The 20,879-nt window shown below is 50.1% G+C and overlaps 1 protein-coding gene across 1 annotated transcript in view; it reads right to left on the reverse strand.

Annotated features, from left to right (window-relative positions):
* The window catches only part of STK11 (serine/threonine kinase 11), a 202,929-nt gene that overhangs the window by 73,720 nt on the left and 108,330 nt on the right, over positions 1-20,879 (reverse strand). The gene's annotated exons all lie outside the window — the stretch shown is intronic.

Below are 20,879 nucleotides of genomic sequence, written 5' to 3' on the forward strand. Positions count from 1 at the left end.
TTTCTTGACTAAGAAGAACCGGGAATAAAACCCCTTGCCGCATTGACCTTGCGGCACTACCTCGATGGCTCCTTTTTTGATCCTCAATTTTACCTGGGCCAAAAGTTCTTTGAGATGGGGAGAGGGTGGCCCCGAAGGTGGACGAGTGGGAGGGAATTTTGTAAACTCCAGGGTATGTCCTTTGGAGAGAACGTCCAGGACCCATTGGTCGGAGGTGATTTCGGACCATTTGCAAAAGTACTTTGAGATGCGACCTCCAAGATTTACAGTCGGCAGAAGAAAGGAACTGAGACGGTCACTGCTTTTTATTGTTTGAGCCACCTCTATTTGTTGTTTTTCGTTGGTATGGTCTGGTGGTGGACTGACGATTCTGGGATTGGTAGGAACCCCTCTGCCGGTTATCGTTGTAGGTATTGTACGAACGATATTGACCTGATCCTCGAAAAATAGAGAAACCTCCACCTCTACCTCGTGCCCCCCGAAAGGGCAGTTTCTTAAACTGGAGGGTAGCTAAGGACTTTGCAGTGTCGGTGTCCTTTTTTATCGCCTCAAGGGCATCATCTACATGCTTGCCAAACAACGAATCCCTGTCGTACGGCAAGTCCAGGACTTTTGCTTGTACCTCTGGACGGAAGGTGGTAGACTTCAACCAGCCTTGACGCCTCAAGACTGCAGCCCCAGCCAATTGACGAAAGCCCGTGGAGGAAATGTCGAGCGTGCATTCAATAATTTCGGATGAAATACTCTCCCTCCTGAATAATGGCCTGCGCTTCTGCACGGATGTCATCGGGTATTTGAGGAATCAGTGCGGCAATCTTGGACCACATCTGGCGGTCGTAACGGCCCAAAACAGCCAAGGTATTAGCCGCCCTCACAGTAGTAGCTGCCATTGTTGTAAATTTTTTGCCTATAGAGTCCAACTTGCGGCCTTCCTGATCAGGAGGAGACGTGAGCAGTGTAGCAGGATTGCGGGATCTTTTCTGTGCTGCCTGAGTTATAACCGAATCTGCTTTCGGTTGTGACACCAAACAGGCTGGGGCAGACGCCGGAGCCTTATATTTCTTGTCCAATCTAGGCAAAACTGCAGGTACCGAATTTGGATGTTCCGTTAACTTAAGGCCCTCCTGCCAAATAAAGTCAATGATTGGTATTGTGTGGGATTGCCTTTGTGAGAGGTCCTTAAAATCATACAAGAAGCATTCACTTTCATGTTGTTGTTTTTCGACAGTGAAATGAAAACGCTTTGCAGCATGGACCATCAAATTATGGAAATTTGCAATGTCCACTGGAGGCGATGCTAGAGGTGAGGTGGGCGGAGTGGAAGGTGTTTGAACCCTGTAATTGTCCCACTCATTCATATCAACGTCATTATCGTCATCAGTGTTGCGAGGATCAGGATCCTTGTTGTCGGCGTCAGGACGAGTACCCCCCCGGTGACACAGGTGGAACAGGTGCAGGTGCTTGAGGAAGTTGAGGTTGAGGAAGTTGTGGTGCTGGAGAGGCAGGTGTAGATGGAGGGAACCTGTGGTTATAGTCATCTAGCATGTGCTGCAGGTTCATGACCAAAGATAATGGCATTTGCATAACCGGCTCCGAAGTAACTGGTTCCGATTCCTCAACAGGAAATAATTTGTTCCCATCTTCGATGTTTTCCACATCATCACCCTCATCACTATACTCCTGGCACATAATGTGCAAATCAGATGGACTAGATGCCCGTCCGAATAGTTGTTCCACCTCTGAATCGTTTCCAGATTCTTCCTCCCCAGACTGAAACAATTTGTCTGGAAGATGAGTTCCACTTCTCACTGGACTCAGTTGAATGAGAGGTACCGTCCTCAAAGAAGAAGCAGTTAACACTGCTGTTGCCAAAGGTTGATGAGACGTCAACAAGCCTGTTGACGTAAATGCGGCAGTCTTATAATCAACCTGAGGCGCCTGCGTCATCGCCATAGATGTAATCGACGCCGAAATTGAAGGCATTTTCTTCGTCGACGAAGATTTCTTTTCCGTCGACGGATCCGTCGACGAGACTGGAGCCTTACTCATCGACGATGTAGACATCGACGGGATGACAGCCGTCGACGATGATGTGATGGTCGTCGACGGAGGCGCCGTCGACGAGGCAGCCGTCGACTATGATGGGTCCGTCGACGAGCTGCTTTTAGATGACTTGATCTTCGTCGACGGGGTTCCCGTCGACGAGGGAAGCGTCGACGATGACTTCTTCGTCGATAGTTTTGATTTGACACTCGACGAGACCTTCACAATAGAAGTAACGGGTCTCACCTTCTGGGCTGTCGTCGACGAGGTGATAGTCGTCGAAGCAGCACTGGTTGACATAGTACATGTCGTCGTCGTCGACGTAGAGGCTACAGTCACTGACTTAGTCGTCGCTGAAGATGTCGACGGACACGTCAACGAGCCCGTCGACAAGCCAATGCCAGATTTAAAAGTGGAGGGCAAGGCTTTGGGCGCAGACGTCGGAGAACCAGGTCCCGTAGACGTGCCCTGAAGCGAATCCTGTGGGGAAACAATCATGGAGGACTCAAACAGTCTACTTTTCTTCAGAAAAGGAGATGGAACCTCAGTTTCAGACCCACGCTTCTGAGAGGATTTTGAAACACCAGATGACAAACTTTCTACCTCAGAAACCACAGACACTGAAGTCTTCAACTTCTGTAGCCACAGAAAGAGACGGGCCTCTCTATCCCTCAGAGTCTTGGGAGGAAAAGTGCGACAGTACTTACAGTTTTTCACCTCGTGGTCTAGGTAGAGACAGTAAATGCATTTACTGTGTGGATCCTCATGGAAAAGGCGCAGTTTACCACAAGAAGGGCAGGTTTTAAATAAAGATTTCCAATTTGAAGACATTTTCTGAAGAAAACAAACAGCTTGAGTTGAAGAAAAACTGAGCAGAGCTCAGGGAGACTCCCTTCACACGACGTGCGGTAGAAAATCTGAGGACTTGGGCTTCTGAGGAGAAGGTTCTAGACGAGGCTACAGCCTGATTGGCTGGAATGTGAACCTACACATAATGACACTAATATGCTACTAAAGTGAGTTCTACCTTAGGCTTTTCAATGGGCCTATTTTGTTCTATGGTACTTTTAAGATGTACAATTTTATTACATTATATGTATGTATATTTTTATTTATGATATTTTTCATGTATACATGCATATGTTACTGTTATTTTATGTACCGTGGGACTCCCACTTTGACGATGGGGAATATTCAAGCATGTGAATCTATGAAAGACACCCCTAATACTGGAGAAGGAGTAGTTTCTGTCCTGTAACTCCAGTTCTGTAGTAGGGGTATCTCTATTATAGTCATAATCTAGTGAATAGTCCCGCCCATGTGCGTGGACCCCGGAGCAATCAAAAATAATCTCTTAAAGTGTCGAAAAAATGCAGAAGTGCACAGGCACTTAAGAGAGAATTTAAAGACAGATAATGCAGCCTATAACCAGGCTACACTGTCCAGTACTTCAACTAGAAATGCCACCAAAAATCCACAAACAGCAAAGTCTGTCCAGATTTCCCTTGCCTCAGCAACAAAAACACTCTGGAATGATAGAGAGGAAGACATGGACAGACAAGCCCCATAGGCTGCCATTATGTGGATCAAAACAGGATACTGTGCCTTTAAGAGAACTTTCCAGAACTTCACAGTATTCCAGAATGCACTGCAGGTCCCTTATACTTTCAGTTCTTTTTGAAGGCGTAACACGCCAGACCTGTAGCATTCCTTACATGAATATCTCCACCGGGGAGGACGGCGGGCTCTTATGACTATAACAGAGATACCCCTACTACAGAACTGGAGTTACAGGACAGAAACTTCTCCTTCTGTAGTAGGGGATCTCTGTGTATAGTCATAATCTAGTGAATAGAATGGCAAGCCCATCCCCACACCAAAGCAGCGGTGGAGAAACGAGAAATAACACCACTATTGTGCGAACAGATTTCGCAGCGAAGCCTGCCCAACCTGAGAGTCTGCCCTGGCATCAGTGTCCAGACAGTAATGCTTAGCAAAGGTATGGACCGACTTCCCAAGTGGCGGCCTTGCAGATTTCTGCAATAGGAACATTACGGAGCAAAGCCGTCGTGGCAGCTTTTCCCCTGGTGGAATGAGCCTTAGATTTACCCCCTAAGGTCTTATTAGCCTTTTGGTAACACAGTTGTATGCAGGACACAATCGAACTAGAGATGGACTGTTTAGAGGTAGCAAGACCCGTCCTGACCGAGCCATAATTGATAAACAATTGGTCTGACCTACGAATATCTTTGGTCTTATCCAGATAAAATGTCAACACCCTCCTAACATCCACGGAATGTAAGGACCTTTCCGCTGGAGATGAAGGATTCTGAAAAAACGTAGGCAAAGTTATAGTCTGGTTGACATGAAAATCAGAAATAACCTTGGGAAGAAATTTAGGGTGAGTACGCATATCAACCTTAGCAGCATGAAATACAGTATAAGGTTCTCGGCAACACAACGCCTGAATTTCACTCACCCTGCGGGCCGATGTAATGGCCAAGAGGAACGCCGCCTTCCAGGACAGGTGCTGCAACAAAACCTTATGAATAGGTTCAAAAGGCTCCTTCATCAATCTGGACAGCACCATATTCAATTCCCATGAAGGCGAAGGAAGCCGTACAGGAGGGAACACTTTCTTCAAGCCTTCCCAAAAATCCTTGATCACAGGGATCTGGAAGGAGGTCTGTGAAGGGCATTTCCTGTAGGAAGTCAATGCAGCAAGATGAACCTTAATGGAATGTACATTAAGGCCAGACCGCGCCAAATGTAGAAGGAAGGATGACGTCTTCCTTGCATGTAGTCGGGTCATAGTTCTTGGACTCACACCAGATACAAAACCTCTTCCACTTGTAATCATAGGACGTCCGAGTGGAAGGTCCTTCAGTATGTCCATGCAATCTTCAGGCAGATTCAAATGGCCATATTGCACGATCTCAGGAGCCATGCCGCCAAACTCAAAGACAAGAGGTTGGGGTGCAACATCTGCCCCGAACTTCGTGAGAAGGACCGGCCTGCACGGCAGCCATATGTGCGGAAGGAGAGACCGGTGAAGCAGGTCCGGGAACCACCACTGCCTGGGCAATTCCGGGGCAATCAGGATCATCCATGCCCTGGACTGGGACAGCTTGATGAGTACCGCTGGAATCAGGGGAATGGGTGGAAAAGCGTACAGAAATCTGTTCGACCAGTTGATCCATAGTGCATTCCCCAGCGTCCCTTGCTGGTAGTACCTGGAGGCGAAGTCTCGGCATTTGCTGTTTTCGGCGGTGGCGAACAGATCTACGTCTGGAGTCCCCCACTTTTCGAAGACTTCTCCTAGTACTTCGTCGTTTATGGCCCATTCGTGGTTTTCCTGAATCAGTCTGCTCAGTGCGTCTGCCTGAACATTCTGCACACCTGGTAGATGGGTAGCAGTTATCGTCAATCCTCTGGCCAGAATCCAGTGCCAGATAGTCTGCGCCTCCTGTGACAGGGTGCGTGATCTCGAGCCCCCCTGCTTGTTAAGGTAATACATCGTGGTCGTATTGTCCGTCTGTACAAGCAGAGAGTTGGTCTAGAAGGACGGATGAAAAGCCTTCAGTGCCAAGTGAACAGGTATGAGTTCCAGGAAGTTGATATGGTACGTGGACTCCATCGGAGGCCACGTTCCTTGAATCTGTAAGTCTCCCGAATGCGCTCTCCAGCCGTGGAGAGAAGCATCCGTCACGATAGTCTGAGTGGGAATGTCCTTATGGGAGGGAACCCCTCTGAGGAGATTCTCCGCTGAACACCACCACTTCAGAGACTGAAGAGCATGCAGAGAAAGTTGTATCTTGTCGTCCCAAGATCCTTTCCTCTGGTCCCACTGGTCCTCCAAGCACTCCTGCAGAGGTCTCATGTGCAGCCGTGCATGAGGAGTGAGGAAGATACAAGAGGCCATGGACCCCAGTAGAGAAGACACCGTCCTCACTGTTGTAGATGGAGCGGTCATAAGAGCCTGAGCCTTCCGAAGGATCGATTGCCGTCGCTCCTCCAAAGGAGACACGCTTGCTGACAGCGTATTGATGGTGGCTCCCAAGTACTGAATGCACAGGACCGGGGTCGGGACAGACTTGGACATGTTGATGTGCAACCCCAACTTGTTCAAGAGAACGCACGTCTTCTGGAAGTGTGCTTGAGCATCCGAGAAGGAGGAGGCCTTGATCAACCAATCGTCCAGGTACGGGTAGACAAACACCTTGTTCTTCCTTAGGTGTGCCGCAACCACTGCCATACACTTCGAGAATGTTCTGGGCGCAGATTTCAGCCCGAATGGCAGTACTGTGTACTGATAATGATTGGTGCCAACTTGAAATTGCAGAAACTTCCTGTTTTTGCATGTAATGGGCACATGGAAGTACGCATCCTGTAGGTCTATAGCACAAAGCCAGTCTCCCTGTTGCAACTGAGGATAAATCTGATGCAACGACAGCATGCAAAACTTTTCTCTGCGAATCCATTTGTTTGCCCGCCTCAAGTCCAGAATGGGCCTGAACTCGTTATTGTCCTTCTTGCGAACCAGGAAGAACCGGGAGTACAGACCTCTTCCTCTTTGAGACAGAGGTAAGTCTTCTATTGCCCTTTTCCTTAACAGGATATCGGCCTCCGCCTGGAGCTCGCGCAGTTGATACTGTGAGCTGACCGGAGGGATCGCTGGAGGCAGGCTGATGAACCGAAGACTGTATCCATTGCAAACAATATTCAGCACCCACTTGTCCTGAGTAATTTTTCTCCACTCTGCCTGAAAAAATTGAACGCTTCCCCCCCCCACCGGAGCGGGTAACGGATGGAGGGGAAGTAACAGCTCAGGGTCGCAACCCGGCCGGGCCCTTGATCGCTGTAGAGGACTGCTGTCCCCCTCTACCCTTCTGGAAGGGTCTCCGGAACTGCTGCAGTTGTTGCTGCTGCTGTCCCGAAGACTACCCTCGTCCTCTTCCCTGTACACCGAACTGTCTTTGGAACGGGCAGTAGGACTTCTTTTCTTTCGGCTTCTCCAAGCCCACAGCCGTAAGGGTCTCTGCCTCCGCCTTCATGCGGGCCATCTCGTCATCTGCGTGTTTTCCGAATAAGGTCTCCCCGGAAAAAGGCAGATTGGCCACCCGCTGCTGGGCCTCCGGCTTGAGTGACGTGAGCCTGAGCCAAGCATGGCGCCGCTGATTGATCCCATGACAGTAACCATGGGCAGCCAACAGGGAGACATCCGCAGCTGCGCTGATGACCTGGTTTGACACCAGCATTCCTTCCTTGAGGATCTCTTGGAAGTCCTCCCTCTTGGCAGAAGTTCCACGAACTGTTGCAGGGAGTCCCACAGAGTCCGGTCATAGCGGCCTAGCAGCGCCGCATCGCTGGACGCCTTCATGGCCGTGGACGCAGTCCCACAAGCCTTCCTTCCAGCCGAGTCGATCCACCGACTTTCTTTATCTGGAGGCACAGTGGAGGACAAGGAGGTAGAGTGTAATTTCCTGGCCGCCGTCACTATCACTGAATCAGGGACCGGATCTATCCTCAGAAAGGCAGGGTCCGAATCCGGGGCCCTGTACTTCTTCAGAAGCCGGGAGGGAGCGGCCTTCACTACCGCTGGTGTGAGGAACAGCTCCTCTGCAGGTTCTACCAGTCCAGGTACTAGTGGTAGGAGAGGGCGAGACAAATGCTTCTTGTGAAGCGTTTCGAATATTACGGACGTCATAGGTGTTGGAGCCATCACTGTGATACTCAATTTTGCAGCCCCCCTCAGGAGAATCTCCTGGAATGTGCTTATGTCGTTCACCAGAGACACTCTGGTCCCTGGGGAGCCCGACAAAGTCGGTGAGTAGGAGCGGGTCCTGGAGGAGTCCGTGCGGGACCTAGATCCCCTTCTCCTATGGCGACGCCTTGATCTGGTGGAGGATCTGCATCGACTCCTCGATCTTCCTCTCCGTCCGGAGCGTGATCGTGACTTCCTCGGCCTTGGGTGATCCGCCGGTTCCACCGGAGCAGGTGACTTAGGCTTAGGTGTCCCTTTGGGAGGGTTCGGAAGATTAGGCAATGAGACCGACCTCTGAGGAACCAGAGGTGGCTTTTCTGGCAACCGAGGTCCAGGTTGAGGTGGAGGTAACGAAGGAGGAGTAGTGTTCCTCGGAGGGGGACCACTCGGCAATGGAGGTGGTGGCGTCACCTTCCGTGACGGGGTATACACCTCGGAATACACCGAGCCCGGTGAACCGCCATCTTTACCAGCCTGGGACGTTGGCGAACCTCCCATGGCGTCAGGTCTCCTTCCACTATTCTTCGGCGTCGAAGAACGATGACCAGACGGCGAGCGTCGGTCCCTTGACGTAGAGCGTCTTCTCCTCGGCGTCGAACGCCTTCGCCTCGACCGCGACCTCGTCCGCGACCTTCTGCGCCTCGACGGCGACCTTCTGAGCCTCGACGGCGACCTTCTGAGCCTCGACGGCGACCTTCTGAGCCTCGACGGCGACCTTCTGCGCCTCGACGGCGACCTTCTGCGCCTCGACGGCGACCTTCTGCGCCTCGACGGCGATCCACTCCTCGACGACGAGGATCTCCTCAACGATTGTCTCCTCTTGGCGAACGGCGGTGTCGCCTCGACGGCGAGCGCCGACGCCGGGCCTTTTGACGTTGATCACTCGACGACGACGAAATAGTCACAGGAGACTTCGATGGTGGCCTTATAAGGTCCTTCGACGCAGAGCGTCGACGTCGTTTCGCCCCCGACGACGGGGAACAGACCGTAGTCATCCCTCTCAACGCCGTAGTCAGTGCAATCGACCCAGACGGAGAATGGGGATGCTTGCTGGTCTTCCTGCCCATGGGGAGCCCCCCAGAGGCCTCAGCATGGGCAGATGAAGCCCCTCCAGACCCACCTTGTGCCTTCATTCTTCTTTCTTCGAGGCCCTGAAGCCTGATCTTCTTTCTGTCCTTCAGGGTCCTGCCAGAGAAGCCTTGACAGATCACACACTCCTCTGGGACATGGGAAGATGGAAGGCAGAGGATACACACCTCATGGGGATCTGATTTGGCCTTCTTCCTGGAGCACTCCGGGCATTTATCGATTAATGCAGGCATATTCGACAAAAAACAGAATGCAAAAACCAAGGAGAAAGGCACCAAAGTACTTAGAAAGCACTTACCTTTGAAAAAGCAGTGAAAAATCACCAAAAAAAAAACCCTGAAAAGGGAGAGCTCAATGCCAGGGTCCTGCTTGCAGGAGCCGGAAAAAAGAACTGAAAGTAAAAAGGGACCTGCAGTGCATTCTGGGATACTGTGAAGTTCTGGAAAGTTCTCTTAAAGGCACAGTATCCTGTTTTGAGCCACATAATGGCAGCCTATGGGGCTTGTCTGTCCATGTCTTCCTTTCTATCATTCCAGAGTGTTTTTGCTGCTGAGGCAAGGGAAATCTGGACAGCCTTTGCTGTTTGTGGATTTTTGGTGGCATTTCTAGTTGAAGTACTGGACAGTGTAGCCTGGTTTTATAGGCTGCATTATCTGTCTTTAATTCTCTCTTAAGTGTCTGTGAAGTCCTGCATTTTTTCGACACTTTAAGAGATTATTTTTGATTGCTCTGGGGTCCACGCGCATGGGCGGGACTATTCACTAGATTATGACTATACACAGAGATCCCCTACTACAGAATCAGACTTTCAAGCAAAGGATGAGAGGATAAAAACTCAGGATCCCCAGGTGCAACTCTATACCTCCTTGCAGCACTTTTAGCCACTGCAGGAGCTGTAAGAGGCTTGATCCAAACCTCCAAAATAGGTTCAATTAATGCTTCATTAAAGGGAAGCAACGGTTCAATAACAGAACTTGGGGAATGGAGAACCTCAGTCAAGAGATTGGATTTATATTCCACTGTAGGCAAAGTTAAATTTAAAAGTTCTGCAGCCTTCCTCTTGACCATGTGGTATGGCTTAACATCCTTTGAAGGAGCATCAGACACAGATGGCAGCTCCCATTCAGGAGAAAGTTCCAAACCACTAGCTTCTCCTAGATCTTCAAAACAGTCCTCCTGAAGCTCACCTTCTTCCATCTCATCCTCAGCCTCCCTATATCTTTGCTCCGCTATGGAGGCACTGAGCATAACTTCTGGATCTCTCCTTCAACAGCCGTGCCGTTGGATCCGTGAACGACTCAGACCGAGCCGGTATCGACCTAGAGATCGAATCCGTAGGCCCAGGGTGCTGTTCTTGAGGTCGACTCAGCCGGCGACGTCGGTACTGGCGTCGACTACCTCGGCGGCGCCGAGTGATGCCAAGGCAGCGTCTGAGCCGGCATAAAAGGCATGAAGAGAGCTGGAGCATAGGAGTGGGGAACTCCTAAATTATACGCCAGAGGACCCATAGGACCCGAAGGTAAACCAGAGGGGTACCATGCTCTGGAATAGACACCATACATAGAGTTTAAAAACGCAGTAGGGTCTTGACCTGGAGCTGGGAAAGGTGGGTAAGAACCCACAGACTGACCCTTCAAAGGTTCCGGATTCGCCTCCTCTTCCACAGGTGGACGTGTCATCGAACCCTCATTCAAAGGGACTTCATTCTCTCGAGCCGGAGTCGGCGCCTGAGACTGATTCAAAACCGGAGCCGGCGATTGAACTTGCAACTCCGAAGGCGAAGCCTTACCTTCTGGATCCAAGACCTCTGGTGACATCCTTCCCATGCTTCCTCTTGGGCGATTTCTGTCTCGAGTCCGAATCCTTACCGGAGTGATGCCGAGATTCATGCTTTCGCTTCTTTTTCGACTTCGAAGCATGACCGGATGATGACTTCGAATGCGAAGCCGAGCGGGATCTTGACCTCGATCTGGACTTCCACCTCGCCCTTCTCGAACGGGATCTCGAAGTCTTCTTTTCTGTACTTCCTCTTAACTTCGCCATTAAAAGGTTTAGTCTCCCTCTCTTGAAGTGCCTTCGGATTCATCTTCTTACACGAAGAACAGCTATCGATATCATGGTCCGAACTCAGGCACCAGATGCAGTCCTCGTGCGGGTCCGTAATCGACATCATTTTGCCCCACTCTCTACATGGCTTGAATCCGATCTTCTTCGTAGACCTCTTCAGTGAGACAAAAAAGCAAGAAAACAGAGAAAACAGTAACAAAGTTACCAACAGCTACAGAGATTCCCCGAAACCGTTAGCGTCGACGACGCTGAAAAAAGAGAACTGATGTCATTACGCCGGCGAGGGCCTATTATGGTGTCGGTGATGTCAGCGGAGTCGCGCGCGATGCCGTGCCTCTGTGACGTCGCCCACGTCGGTGCGAAGCTACAAAAAGAATTTCCGAATGTTGCTGATGCAAGGGGATATTCACAAGGTGAGGAATCCACTGGCAGATGTATTTATCAGAATCTCCCTTACAACAAGGCCATTCATGAATAAAGAGGCAAATCAGTGGTCATGTGCACCCTAAAAAAAATTTTTTTTTTTTTAAAAAAGATCCAAGTCCACGATGCAAGTGATGCGGTGAGGACGAAGATTTTGGTCACTGGATATGCTTGACTTTGGGGCTACTTGGAGCCCGAAGATCTTGGTATAAGGAAGCCAACACGCCTTTCCAACTTCAAGTGGTCACAGTGCACAGGGGCTCTGTTCCTGCGGCTCCGATGAGGAATACTGGCCTCACTTGGTAATAGGACAGGGCAGGCACCGAGGGATGTAAAGAGCCACAACCTGTGTTGCTAAGCTTTCAGAGTCCGTGGGAGCCCAGATCAGCAAACCGCTCAGCTTAGTTGCTTTGCCTGCAGATGCAGGGAAGAGACTCCTTCACTTCAACTGAGATTACTTCAGATGTCTTGGATGCCCACAAGACTTGTAAGGTTCCTGTATGGAGCACAGGCATGGACGTTACAGCAGATGAGCAGGGCAACGAAATCAGGCGCATCAGAAGTGTTCCTAGTTGCAGCCGTGTTGCCCAGTGCGAAGTCCAGAGTACCCAGAAGGCTGAAGTGGTGTCTGAAATGTATCTGGTCCCACGACGACTCTAGGGACCCACCCTCAGGTAAGCCCTTAAGTACCCTAAGGAAAGGATTGGGATGATTCAGGGTTTCCTCCCTAGGGAGAGGCTGGACAAGGGGGGAGGATACTCCCCTGCCCTTTGTCCAGTTTCATGCCATAGCGGAAGCCAACAGCTCCCTGAACTGGACTATACATGGAGGGCACCAAGTGTGCCCTGCCTTCAGGATAATAAGACCTGCTTTAGGAGTGACTTACAGGTTTTAAGTGCAGTGACCCCAGATATAGGGAAACATATCTTTTGTAAGTGGTGCTAGCACCAGCGTACACAGGCTGCAATGGCAGGCCTGTAGTTAATAGTTTGGTTTGTCTTCCATGGTGGCATAATACATGCTTCAGCCCATGGGGGACCCCTGGTGTACCTATGCCCTGGGTTACACCTTAGTACCATATACTAGGGACTGAAAAGGTTACACCAAGGCCCATTCTGGGGTGTACCCAAGTACTTACTAAACCCATTTAGGGGAGAAATCACAGATACTGGGAGTCCTGATTAGCAGGGTCCCAGTCAGACTAGTTCAAAACAGCTTAGCACCAGGAAAAAAGTGAGGGTAACCATGCACAAGGACCCTACCTACCTACAGAGCCGGTCTCTGCTCTGTGACCGAGACCGGCATTCCATAGGAGGAGCTGCGCTCGACTATTATGGTGGTGTCAGGAGATGGACCTGCCTGTTCAGTCTGTGATAAACAGTGATAATCCACAGAAGAGACAGAAATGTACGATTCTTTACTAGGATCTTCCTAGACGGCCTTGTAGGAAGCTGGCTCTGTATATACTAGGCCAAAGTGAGGTATAGTGTGCACAGAGTCCAGTGAACCCCAAAAGTAGGCAGAGGTAAAGTAGATAGAACATTACTCTCCACTTGTGGTACCTTGGTCGAGCAGTAAGGCAGTATCAACGGACAGATTTCACACACCAAAGAATGAATTTTGGTTTGTTTAAAAATATTCTTTCAGTTATTTTATTTCCTAGAACTAAGCAAGCCTGGCACAGTTAAGTGATGAGTACTTTGCAGTAATAATACAGTTTATATTGCAGTTGTATTTTAACTACTAGCATTGTAAGGCTTTGAAATATTGTACATATACTTTCTTTGGCTTTTCAATAGAATGTCAAGCAGATTCCTTTTCTTACATAGTGTATATACCTGGATACTACACTTCGAAATTGCCTGTGAACAGGTAAGTAAAAGCCTTTTGGTTATTTTTTTACAGTTTTATTTATTTATTTTACAGATTTGTAGAGCGCATGGCTGCCCGTGGGCGTCCCAGCGCTAATGATAGGAACCAGAATCAGTGGGAGAGACTTTTATAGATTTTCCAACTGCACACATGAAACTTTTCACAGAAAATGTTATCCTATGGAGGAAAATAGGGTTATCGGTTCAAAGGTAAGTATTCAGTTGCGTGAGTCGGTATTACGGGGGTAGACTCAGGGGTCCCCCAGGGTCAAAGATGCACTTTTGTTACACCCTCAGCAGCACTAGGGCGGCCAGTATCGAGTGATGAGGCTCAAGGTTATCCAATTGGGGATAGGGGGCCTCCGTTTGGTGGCCGCTTACGAGCAGGCCACAAGGTTGTGGGAGCAAAGCTCCTGGACTTAAGCTCAGGGCAAATGGGGGTTTAGGCCAGCGCAGAAGGTGCACCCTCAGCAGCACTGGAGTGGCCAGGTGCAGAGTGCTGTTTTGGCATCGGGCGCCAGTAGCTTTCAATGGGGAGTCTTCGGTTTGCAAACACACTGCAGGCTCGGGACAGTTTCTTCTGGGTGCGACCACCACTTGAAGAGGTAAGTTGGGATGCTGGGGGTTGGTTAGGCTCCGTAGGTTTGCCCCCCCAAGGCCGTGGGGTGTCGGGTGCAGGTGTGCCTTTTAGAGCTCCTGTTCGCAGTGGGGGTCGGGGGGGGACGACCTTCTGGTTTGAGGCTGCAGGTGTCGACTGGAGGCTTGAGGCAGGTCAAGGATCACCGGATCTCTGGTCAGGATCGCCGGGGAGACCTCCTCATGGTTTTGGGCCACTCAAATTTGGGACGTGGGCTTCAGAAGCGGAGTGGTGCAGACTCGCAGATCTTGCCAGAGCTGGAGTCTGTAGGTGAACAAACCGGTGTTCACTGGCGACAGTCTTTCCTTTTGAAGGCAGGGCAGGTTCTTGGGTTCTTGAGGCTGCAGAACACCAGAGTTTTGCTTTTGCAGTTTCGAGGTGGGGACAGGCCGTTAGGGCAGGGCCAAGTCAGTGGGCGTCCTCCTCCTCCTCTTAGCTTCGGCACAGCTGCTCGGTGGTTCTTTTCTTGTAGTTTCTTGTCTGAGGAAGCAAGGTTCAGGTGTTCCCCAAAACACTAGATTTTGGGGAGTTACAGGTAGGTAACAAGTTGGGACCAATGGGTCCCTTCCCTGGGGTGGGTACACCCCCTGTTATGCCCACCTCCAGTGGGAGGGGGACATAAGCCTCACCCTGGTTGGCTGGGTCCCACCCATCTCCAAGGTGGCGTGGACTGAGAGTTGTGCTCATCTCGCCTCCCCCAACTGAGGGGTGGAGTTGGCAGAGGTGGGCACACCTCCGTTCGTCACTTGGTTTTCCTGCTGGTTCTCCCGCCCAAAGTGGGGTTCAGAACCGTTGTTGACCAGTTTGTAGAAGCAGCAAAAGGCCTGGGGAAGCTCACAAAGGTGGGAAGGACGAAGATCTTTGTGGACCCTGCCCATCCTGGTTGAAGAAGGCGTGGCACCTCATCCCAGGATGTGCATTGTTTCAGGCCCCCGAGAGCAGCAGGCTCTTGACCCAGGGGTCCAGAAACATGTCTGGTTGTGGCAGGTGAAAGCAGCCACTCAGCCTGGACACTGGTGGTAGGTCGTTTTTCAGGGGGCATCTCTAAGGTCCCCTCTGTGTGCATTTTTCATTAACTCCCACACTGGCATTAGAGTGGGTTTGATGTGCTGAGAAGTTTGTTACTAAACTTCTCAGTTTTCAGTACAGCCATTATGGTACTGTGAAGTTCGCAATGACAAACTCCCAGCACCATATACTCTTAATGGCAGCACTGCACTTACAATGTCGAAGAATGGACTTAGATGCTGTAGGGTACAGGGCTCATGCACCTGTACCCTCACCACTGGTATAGTGCCCAAGCTAGAGGGGTGACTGACCTATGCCAGGGCACTGGTTTGTAGGCATGGCACAGAGGGATGCGTGCCATGTCGACTCTTCACTTTGTTCTGCACCAAAACAGGCAGCCTGTAAAGGCAGTGTGTGAGTGTAAAGGTACGTTAGAGGTCTTCCCTGGTCACAATGACCTGAGTGCCTCTGGTACCATTTACCCGGGGCTGACCTGTGGCCTGAGATGCCATTAGGTTTAGGCTTCAATGCAGTTTTAGGGAAAGAACATATGCCCAGGGAACACTCAGTCTAAGCACATCAGCAGTTCAGCAATAAGTGGGGGCAACCATGCAGATAGAGAGCAGTCCCCAGTCACAGTGGGGAGATAAGTGGTTTTGACCTTGTGAGGTGGGAGAAACGCTAATCTAAACATGGGAGTGGTTACGGTGCTAAAGAGATGTTCATGTTCGCTAAAAGGTTCTGCCACTTAAAAAACGGAGAGTCCTGGGTAATTTTTACTGTAAAGCTAAGGCAGAGTGCTGCAGAAGGAGATAGGAACACTGCAAGAAAATAGTTCAGATTGGGTGGCAGTATTTGTCCAGTCCCTGGCTATTGCACATGAAAAACCCAGCACCCCTACGACCACCTCAGAACGTTTTTGGACCAGGGCAGACTGCACCTTAAGACGACAGTCCTGCTGGAAGACGAGAACTCACTTATGGACTTCGAACTCCTGCTGGGACCCACAGACTAACTTCTCTTCAAGGGTCAAGTGGCTGCCCTCCTGTTTGCATGCTTCAGGGACACAAAAAACAAATACTCCACATGCCAATAGAGCCCATCTGACAGCATAGAATTGGACCATGCAGGATACCCGGGTGGAGACAGACCTGATGCGTAGGAGCATCCTCAGGGTAGCTAGGTGCTGTATGATTGACCAGCAAGAACTTTGCCAGCAGCTAGAGGAAAGTGGCACTAAGTGATTTTTCCCACCTCCAGACCACCACAACAAGATGCTGAGGCTTGGTCAGGAAGGTTGCACCCTATTCAAGCAAGAAAACCAGGTTTATCTCACTTGGAACTTTTTGCCGCTCTGAAAACATGTTCAAGCGGGCTGGCTCTGTAAAGGCACCCAGCCCAGAGCGGCCCTGCCCATCTACAGCTTCTCGTCTTGCTCGGTTGCAGGATTTTGGCTTCCAATAGAGTGGCTAAGTCCAAAGAAAATACCTTGAACGGAGACAAAGCAGCAAATCTATCCAGCTTTTAAAGCACACTCCAAGGGCCACAAAATCCAGTTTTCTCCCACCAACAATTTGAACAGGATCTCGAGGACGACTTGCCAGACTTTGGACCCTCCTCAGCATCGGCAGTAGACCCTGCTGCAGTGGAGCACGGACACTCAATTCCAGGTGTGACCAGTACAACCTGCTTGGTGTGTCTGACCTCCGCTCCACCGAGGTGGGCCTAAAATCACATTTAGGTTCCAGTCAACAGCAAAGTGTTTTTAAATGGTGCTTTACTTTTTCAAGACTCGGTTTCAATTAAAACTTGAAATGCATACCTTCGGTTCCCTTGATCCTCTTAAGTTTCGTGCTGTGCTCTTTGCATTTGTATACTTTAGTTTGGGGAGGATCTGTGCTCTAGAGTTGTTGCTGCTGCTGCTTGACCTAGCCACCCTTCTCTGGGGATCGCCTGCTGCTTGTGCCAGAGCCGACACGGCTGGAGCAGAGATTCTAACAGAACCGAGACGTTACCAAACTAGACTGCGCTTACCGGGTTGGCAATGGTCACCCTTCCAAAATTAATAACCACATTTCTGAGAGCAGGGCAGAGCGACGTAATCAGACTGATGGAAACACTATATTCAAAATTGTGAAGTAAACAACGTCGGAGACGGGTGGGAGAATGTCATCAGCAGAAGAGTCCCAGTAGTCTATTAATTTATCCTCATTCACGACTGGCCTTGTGCGCTGCAAAGAGCATTCATTGCTGCCAAATACAAGTCATATTAGAATCAGCGAGACTCAAAACTACCCTGCTAAACCCCAGATAAAGAAACACATCTATCTCTTCCCTGTGCTGTTCAAAGCCAGGAACGTTAATAACAGCGAACAGAACAGCATGGCCGACTAAAGCCACACTGCCACCTTGTGTCAGGGACTGGAAACCGCATCTAAAGCTTTCACATGAAAGTGTTGGTGTAGTAAACTGGGGTTCAGTAGCAGTAGCCCCCCCACACACACTTTTTGCCTGGTATTTGATGCAACTTTGACTGGAGGGCCCTGGGTTCCTGTTAATCGGGTCCCCAGTGCCAGCGTTCTTTCCCCAAAACTGGTCAGTAGATCCCCAATCGGCCAGACCTTTAGCACCATCTGTAAGTCCCTAGTAAGTGGTATCCCTGGTACCCAGGGCAAAGGTACTAAAACGGGCCCCCAAGAGCTGCAGCATATCTTGTGCCACTTGGGGGTGCCCAGGAGTGGACGCCTCACAGGGAAAGCCAGGATGGGCTCCACAGCGGTATTCGTACAAGCGCCTTGAGACCCTTGCGGGTGAGTAGTGCACTATACAAGTATCAATTTTACAATTTACTCTAAGGGGCCCAGCACCAAACCCAGGCAGACTGCGTGACAAGGCGCTCTAAAAAGTGAAAACCTGAAATGGCACCCCCCCCCCCTGTGTGCCATGTTCCCCAACACTGTATGTAATATTTGTACGTCATCCCTACAGCAGGTCTTCCAGCCCTAAGGCAGGGTGCATTATATTACATGTGAGGACATATCTACATGAGCAGATATGCCCCTGTGCTGGGCAGTTACTGACAGTACAAGTGAACAGGGAAGCCAGCTTAAGGTATGTACTGGGCACAGGTCAAAACGAGTTTCCCCGCTACACAAGGGCTTCACTGAAACCTATGGTGTTTGGCATCAAACACCTCGAATTAATAAACTCACACTGATTCGAGTGGCAGATTTATTAATACATGCACCCAGAGTGTACCATAGGGGTACCCCCTAATCCCTACTAGCCCTCTGGTGTGTTGGCTGACCAGTCCAGTCTAGCCTGTCGCCACAGACGAGTTTGATGGCCTAGAAGGGGAGAGCCCCACTCTCAGATGTCAGAAACAAGGCCTGCTCTGGTGGGAGGTGTTTACACCTCCTTCTCCAGGAAAGCGAGTAAATCAGCATATCAAGACAGGGGGCTTCAAAGACCTCTGCTGCCTTTGATATGTGACCAAGGGAAATGCCACCACCTGCCCTGGGCCCACCTGGCACCAGGACAGGCAAGAAAATTACACAGTCGGGAGGTGTGTACGCCCCCAGGCTAGTACAATCCTTAAGGTGGGCTACCTGAAGTGCACATGACTACGAAAATTCCACCATCTTGCTTTTTGGTGAACTTAGGTCCTCTGGGTCAGGGTTATACCCGCTTCCCACAGGAAGTGGTCATCTAGAGGGTGCATTCACCCTAAATTTTGGTAGCCCATTGGCTGCTAGCGAACTCTCCCTTTAATGCCCCTAAATACAGAACTTGGGTGGCACCCCCGAATTCAGGGCCTGAGATTCAACGAACAAATAGAACAAGTGGACAATAAAAGATTGCTGACCCGAGAACAGAGGATCAACAACTGACTTAGCGCCCAATCCACTCGGCCTGACTGCTGCACCCAACTCTTGTGGAGAACCAACTTGTCCTGCTGCTGTGCCGACTCCAAGAAACTCAGAGTGCTGCCAGCGCTTAGCAAATCGTCAGAGAACTCCCTTGAGTAGAAAAGCTACTCTCCTGCAGCCACAGGAAGCAAAGAAGCATGGGCCAGTTCACCGTCCGGCCACTTACCAGGACTACCGATGCTGCAGCCACCCAGGAAGAGGTCACCGTGCTCCCACGGGTCAGATCCATCCTCCCTACAAGTGTGAGGACACCAGGACCGACCGGAGATGCACAGCACCAATACCTGGGGTACCGGACCCCGTGCAGCAGTCAAGGTTTGTTGTGTCCAGACAGCCCATCAACACTGAAGAGGATGACCTGTGCGTCGAGGGACAGCGTCACAGCGGTCCTGTTTGGCCCTTTTTTTGCAGAACCAAGGCAAAGAGGGAGCCTGAACTGCCGCCACCTGACACCTCAAAGTGCCTCTGCACCCGCGCCCCACAGCCAGAGTCTGAGGGAGGTAATGGTGGCAACAGGGTCCTGAGACTCTTAAAGACGGGGCACAAACTTGGATTTGCCTAGACTGGACTACCAGCCGCCACCTGCAGCCTCTTTGTTCAGGCCCCCCCAAAGCGCAAGTGTTTCTTGCAGCATGGACAGGACACTTCAAGACATCAATGCACCTGAGCCCTAAAGCCCGAGGAGAAGTGGACAAACGGTGTCCCCAGGTGCCCGAGCATCTCAAGTACTGAGAACCCCTGTGGGTTCCCACGATTTGTCCCACTAACGCAACTGGGGTTTGCCTGGACTCTTTACACACTGTACGTCTTTTTGGTCAAGTAAAGGGCCAGCTTCCAACAGTTGGGTTCATAGGGAAGGAAAGAACCAGCCATCAGACGGATTATTACAAAACTGCCCATAGAAGCCAGGTACGCCTTTGAATGGGCATTGGTAATCATCAGTACTCTTATGCCCAGCTTTCTTCTAATGCAAGTGCAGTGGAATCAATAAAAATGTTGAGAACCCCTGGGAGGGAAGGAACCCTTGCGCACATCCAACAGAACACCTTTATCTAACAGAACAAGATTAACGCTCACTCCAGGGATGAGCAGATTCCCAGATGGCAGCGTTGCTCATCTCTAGCAGTCTCCTGATATAGGTACGATGTGGCTGTAAGATTGTGGGAGGGGTAGGACTTCGATCATTTGGCAATAGCAAATACGTGAATCTATGCTCTTACGTTTCTAAGGTATCGAAGGAGAAAAGGTCTAAAATCTCTAGTATTATCATGCAGCCAACGTTTGGTATCTTAAAACAAAGCAATAATAAGAAAACAGAGGTGTCCCTCCATACAGTCAACAGGACACCAGCTTGTGACACCCAGATTCCTGCCTGTGCAGGAAGCTCAAATCTGGCACTTAGAGTGGTGTCTGATGACAGAGTGCCCTTTAGTACTGGGAGGTACTAGGAGTTATCACTAGTGAAAAACAGAATATGCATCAGTTGATTTGACATCTTTCACCTGCAGGCAGGGTGTCCTGTCATTAATGCTCTCCTGGAGGTCTTCTCTGATACGAGTGGCTAGACTAATCAGTTTTTATTGGTCAACAACATCTATCTGCGCACACACACTTTGCCACATTTTTATGTATATGTCGTCTTCTTTCTCTCAAATATATTTGGGATCAAAACAGATTTTATTGATGTGCTCTGCGACTTGTGGTGTGGGCCGTATTTGAACCATGGCTAATTCACAACCTGTAAGAGATATCCATTTTTGCTTCTCCATCTACAAATACATTTCGACTCACGACAATCATTGAAGGATGCGTGTACTGCACACTTGATAATGGCTATCCTAGCTGGCAATAGGAGGGCTAGCATAAGGTGGCCTATTAGCTGTGTGTGCTGAATCTGGCGCTTTTCCATCAGCCCTCAAAATAAAAACAGGAGGCTAATGAAGGAAAAAGGTGAGACTGGTTAAAGGCGGAGTGGTGCCATCAAATCTAGGAGTCATTGGAATCAAAACGTGGATATCATTTCGATGAACGCACATCCAGGGGTCCTC

Source organism: Lissotriton vulgaris, chromosome 12, assembly GCF_964263255.1.
Source record: "Lissotriton vulgaris chromosome 12, aLisVul1.2, whole genome shotgun sequence".
Classification (NCBI taxonomy): Eukaryota; Metazoa; Chordata; class Amphibia; order Caudata; family Salamandridae; genus Lissotriton; species Lissotriton vulgaris.